Genomic DNA, 6,000 nt, shown 5'->3' with positions numbered 1-6,000 from the left:
TCTCCCTCCCACCCCCTCTCTCATACTCACCGATCCACGATCACCAGCGCGGCGCTGCACAGCGTTCACACTGTGGCGGCTTCTCCTCTTTTGAAAATGCCGGCCGCTCATTAATCCATCACGTATTCCCTGCTTCCCCCGCCCTCCAGCGCCTATGATTGGTTGCAGTCAGACATGCCCCCACGCTGAGTGACAGCTGCCAGTTGGCATGTCTATATCGAGCAGTAAAAAAAAAGAAATAAATAATTGGAAAAAAACAACGTGCAGTCCCCCCAATTTGGATACCAGCCAGGGTAAAGCCACACGGCTGAAGGCTGGTATTCTCAGGATGGGGAGCTCCACATTATGGGGAGCCCCCCAGCCTTTCATTATCAGCCAGCAGCCGCCCGGAGTTGCCGCATCCATTAGATGTGACAGTCCCGGGACTCTACCCAGCTCATCCCGAATTGCCCTGGTGCGGTGGCAAACGGGGTAATAAGGAGTTAATGGCAGCAGCCCATAGCTGCCACTAAGTCCTAGATTAATCATGGCAGGCGTCTCCCCGAGATACCTTCCATGATTAACCTGTAAGTTAAAGTAAATAAACACACACATCCAAAAAATCCTTTATTTGGAATGAAAGACAAAAAAATTCCCTCTTTCACCACTTTATTAACCCCTCAAAAACAAATATACTTTATTTGGAATACAAGATAAAAAAACACCCTCTTTCACCACTTTATTCATCCCCAAATACCCCTCCAGGTCCAACGTAATCCACGCAAGGTCCCACGATGCTTTCAGCTCTGCTACATCAGAAGCTGACAGGAGGGGCAGTAGAACACCGCCGCTTCTGTGAGCTCCATGCAGCAACTGAAGTGAGTCGCGTGATCAGCTGTGCTGTCACTGAGGTTACTCGCGGCCACAGCTCTCAGGTGGAGGACTGCAGCTGTAGCCGCGAGTAACCTGAGTGAAAGCACAGCTGATCGCTCGGCTCACTGCTGTCACTCAGGGGATTTGCGATCACAGGTGAGTCCTTCACGTGTGACCGCAAATCAAGTCGCGGCACACGCACAGAGCCACGCGATCACAATGAAGTCGGGTGAAGTTCATCTGAGTTCATTCTGATCGCGCGGCACTGTCTTGCAGCCAGCCATGCTCTTTTTGATAGTGCAGTGCCACTCGGCTCTGCTGCAAGTCTATGGGGATGCTGCAGAGCAGAGTGGGACCGAACTGTGAAAAATGTGCGTTCTGGATGCTTTTCCCACTCTGTCTATGGCAGAGCAAGCATTCAGAAAGCATGAATTCTCCAGGAATGTGCGCACGTTGCGTTCTGCCAAATGCGTCTCAGAACGCAGCTTTTTCGGCTGCGTTCTGAGACGCACAGGCAGTGACTTACATGCTGCGGAATAGAATGCAACGTGCGCACATGGCCTTATGGGCTCTTCTCCACTTGCAATTTCCATGTGCGAGTGCGATCCGATAAAAAATCGGATCACACTCGCACCAGTGTTAATCAATGAGGCCGTGTCCTCTTGCTGAATTTTTAACGGCACGACTCGTGCTCTCGGTGAATTCGCAGCATGCTGCGATTTCACCGAGTCTCAGCTCTCGCACCCCCATGCAATCCTATGGGAGCGAGGAAACAAAAAAGAATATGGGTGGCATGTGCATGTCATACAGATGGCATACGCATGTCACACGGATCCTTGACATTTAAATACCGCGTCGGACTGGCTACCGGAGGAATCTCCAGTAATACCAGTCCTGGCCGCGGTTACCTGCACTGAACTCCGGAGCTGTCACCTGTGCTCCGGAGTGCAGCCTGGACTGAACAGCGAGCGCCGAGTGACTGATTCCCCGGCGATTGCTGTTCAGTTCAGCACAGCTGCGGACAGACCAGGCTGATCTCTGGAGCTCAGGTGACAGCTCCGGAGTTCAGTGCAGGTAACCGCAGCCAGGACTAGTATTAGGCTACTTTCACACTTGCGTTGAACGGCATCCGTTGCATTGCGTTGTGTGACGGATACAACGGATGTGTTGCATTTAGTGGCACAACGGATACAACGGATCGTACAAAACAACGGAATCTTTGTTTTGTTTTGTTTTTTTTTTCTTCTCTCGTCTTACCAGTGGCAGACTATTGTGAACGATCAGCTGATCGCTCACAACAGCCGGTCGCCGGGTGATCAGCTGATCGTTCGGCCGCCGAGAATGTGTGAGGGGGGCGGCGTGTAGGGTTTGTGGAGCCGAGCGGGACCATGGCACTGAGGACGTCAGTGCAGGGAGGAATGCAAGGCTGGCGACAGGTGAGTGAGTGTGTGTGTTTGTGTATGTGCGTGCGTGCGTGCGTGCACGTGGAGTGAAGTGCAGGAGGGGGCGGAGCCGAGCGGGAAAGTGTCGGGCTCCCTGCACCCATAGCCAGGGTAAATATCGGGTAACTAGGGAAAGCGCATTGCTTAGTAACCCGATGTTTACCCTGGTTACGAGTGCAGGGAGCCAGAGAGAGCACGCGCAGCGAAATCCTACAGATTGCGCTGCTCAAAAAACGTTACATGCAGCGTTCCCTCCGCCCAACGCAGCGTCAAAAGAATGACGCTGCGTCGTGCAGCGGATGCAACGCAATACCATCCGTTGCTAATAGAAGTCTATGAGGAATATAACGGTTTCCTGCAACGGTTACCGTAATTCCTCAAGGCTGCGGATAGCAACGGAAGCCGTCCAGCGCAAGTGTGAAAGTAGCCTTACTGGAGATTCCTCCGGTAGCCAGTCCACCGCTGCTTGCATAAACACTCACATAGCACTCGCATGACGCTCGCATGTCATACGGATGCTATGTGAGAAAAAAACAAAGCACTGTACGCAGCAGACCACACGCAGGACACTCGACTCACATTTTGGGCCGAGTATCGCGGAGATTTTTTTTTAAACGCAAGTGGAGAAGAGCCCCCTACTACTGCGCTCTCAACGACACACGCGGCTCAGGACCGGTGCATTATGGGAAATGTAGTCTTTGCGTGTAACACGCGAGCGCTACACTTCAGACACTAAAACTACACTTCCCAGAATGCAATGGTCCGCAGCGTAATGGCCGATAGCTGGGAAGGGGAATATGCTTAGCTAGTGTTTGCTCTTTGCTGCTCTACAAGGCGGGGAAGTGACGGGCGGGTGAGTCCTGTGTGTGATTATATGGGGGAACCGGCAGGATCTGATAGAGAATAGCGCGGCCTGTCACTATAGACCAGTGTTACGGCAGAGAGCGCTGCTCTGGAGGGTCAAAATGGAAGTAAGAGGTGGTGTAAGTCTGCAGGACTGTCAGCGCTCCATTACCAGAAATGAGAAGGCCTGACATAAAACATGGACTTGTCCTGAAAGATGCTACTGATCAGTGGTAAAAAAAAAATACCAGAGGAGCGGAGAAAGGGAAAAAGTCCAACTTGTAAAATCAAAGGTGTAATAGGGGCTGCGATATGGAGGTGTGATACTGGGGTGTAATAGGGGCTGTGATACGGAGGTGTGATACTGGGGTGTAATAGGGGCTGCGATATGGAGGTGTGATACTGGGGTGTAATAGGGGCTGTGATACGGAGGTGTGATACTGGGGTATAATAGGGGCTGTGATACGGAGGTGTGATACTGGGGTGTAATAGGGGCTGTGATATGGAGGTGTGATACTGGGGTGTAATAGGGGCTGCGATATGGAGGTGTGATACTGGGTTGTAATAGGGGCTGTGATATGGAGGTGTGATACTGGGGTGTAATAGGGGCTGTGATATGGAGGTGTGATACTGGGGTGTAATAGGGGCTGTGATACGGAGGTGTGATACTGGGGTGTAATAGGGGCTGGGATATGGAGGTGTGATACTGGGGTGTAATAGGGGCTGCAATATGGAGGTGTGATACTGGGGTGTAATAGGGGCTGTGATACAGAGTTGTAATAATGGGGTGTAATAGGGGCTGCGATATGGAGGTGTGATACTGGGGTGTAATAGGGGCTGTGATATGGAGGTGTGATACTGGGGTGTAATAGGGGCTGTGATACGGAGGTGTGATACTGGGGTGCAATAGGGGCTGTGATACGGAGGTGTGATACTGGGGTGTAATAGGAGCTGTGATATGGAGGTGTGATACTGGGGTGTAATAGGAGCTGTGATATGGAGGTGTGATACTGGGGTGTAATAGGGGCTGTGATATGGAGGTGTGATACTGGGGTGTAATAGGGGCTGGGATATGGAGGTGTGATACTGGGGTGTAATAGGGGCTGCGATATGGAGGTGTGATACTGGGGTGTAATAGGGGCTGTGATATGGAGGTGTGATACTGGGGTGTAATAGGGGCTGTGATACGGAGATGTGATACTGGGGTGTAATAGGAGCTGTGATATGGAGGTGTGATACTGGGGTGTAATAGGGGCTGTGATACGGAGGTGTGATACTGGGGTGCAATAGGGGCTGTGATACGGAGGTGTGATACTGGGGTGTAATAGGGGCTGTGATATGGAGGTGTGATACTGGGGTGTAATAGGAGCTGTGATATGGAGGTGTGATACTGGGGTGTAATAGGGGCTGCGATACGGAGGTGTGATACTGGGGTGCAATAGGGGCTGTGATACGGAGGTGTGATACTGGGGTGTAATAGGAGCTGTGATATGGAGGTGTGATACTGGGGTGTAATAGGAGCTGTGATATGGAGGTGTGATACTGGGGTGTAATAGGGGCTGCGATACAGAGGTGTGATACTGGGGTGCAATAGGGGCTGTGATACGGAGGTGTGATACTGGGGTGTAATAGGGGCTGTGATATGGAGGTGTGATACTGGGGTGTAATAGGGGCTGGGATATGGAGGTGTGATACTGGGGTGTAATAGGGGCTGCAATATGGAGGTGTGATACTGGGGTGTAATAGGGGCTGTGATACAGAGTTGTAATAATGGGGTGTAATAGGGGCTGCGATATGGAGGTGTGATACTGGGGTGTAATAGGGGCTGTGATATGGAGGTGTGATACTGGGGTGTAATAGGGGCTGTGATACGGAGGTGTGATACTGGGGTGCAATAGGGGCTGTGATACGGAGGTGTGATACTGGGGTGTAATAGGAGCTGTGATATGGAGGTGTGATACTGGGGTGTAATAGGAGCTGTGATATGGAGGTGTGATACTGGGGTGTAATAGGGGCTGTGATATGGAGGTGTGATACTGGGGTGTAATAGGGGCTGGGATATGGAGGTGTGATACTGGGGTGTAATAGGGGCTGCGATATGGAGGTGTGATACTGGGGTGTAATAGGGGCTGTGATATGGAGGTGTGATACTGGGGTGTAATAGGGGCTGTGATACGGAGATGTGATACTGGGGTGTAATAGGAGCTGTGATATGGAGGTGTGATACTGGGGTGTAATAGGGGCTGTGATACGGAGGTGTGATACTGGGGTGCAATAGGGGCTGTGATACGGAGGTGTGATACTGGGGTGTAATAGGGGCTGTGATATGGAGGTGTGATACTGGGGTGTAATAGGAGCTGTGATATGGAGGTGTGATACTGGGGTGTAATAGGGGCTGCGATACGGAGGTGTGATACTGGGGTGCAATAGGGGCTGTGATACGGAGGTGTGATACTGGGGTGTAATAGGAGCTGTGATATGGAGGTGTGATACTGGGGTGTAATAGGAGCTGTGATATGGAGGTGTGATACTGGGGTGTAATAGGGGCTGCGATACAGAGGTGTGATACTGGGGTGCAATAGGGGCTGTGATACGGAGGTGTGATACTGGGGTGTAATAGGAGCTGTGATATGGAGGTGTGATACTGGGGTGTAATAGGAGCTGTGATATGGAGGTGTGATACTGGGGTGTAATAGGGGCTGTGATATGGAGGAGTGATACTGGGGTGCAATAGGGGCTGTGATACGGAGGTGTGATACTGGGGTGTAATAGGAGCTGTGATATGGAGGTGTGATACTGGGGTGTAATAGGGGCTGCGATACGGAGGTGTGATACTGGGGTGTAATAGGGGCTGCGATATGGA

The 6,000-nt window shown here is 51.5% G+C and overlaps 1 protein-coding gene across 1 annotated transcript in view; it reads left to right on the top strand.

The window, feature by feature from the left end:
• Positions 1–3,054: 3,054 nt before the first annotated feature.
• MGME1 (mitochondrial genome maintenance exonuclease 1) overlaps positions 3,055–6,000 on the top strand; it is a 29,373-nt gene continuing 26,427 nt past the window's right edge. The window contains exon 1 of the mRNA XM_075338108.1: positions 3,055–3,147. The gene's annotated coding sequence lies outside the window, so the exon portion shown is untranslated. The remainder of the gene's footprint in view (positions 3,148–6,000) is intronic.

This window comes from Anomaloglossus baeobatrachus, chromosome 3 (genome assembly GCF_048569485.1).
Source record: "Anomaloglossus baeobatrachus isolate aAnoBae1 chromosome 3, aAnoBae1.hap1, whole genome shotgun sequence".
Lineage (NCBI taxonomy): Eukaryota > Metazoa > Chordata > Amphibia > Anura > Aromobatidae > Anomaloglossus > Anomaloglossus baeobatrachus.
The sequence above is the reverse complement of the archived record's forward strand: the minus strand, read 5'-3'. Positions and strand labels throughout refer to the sequence as shown.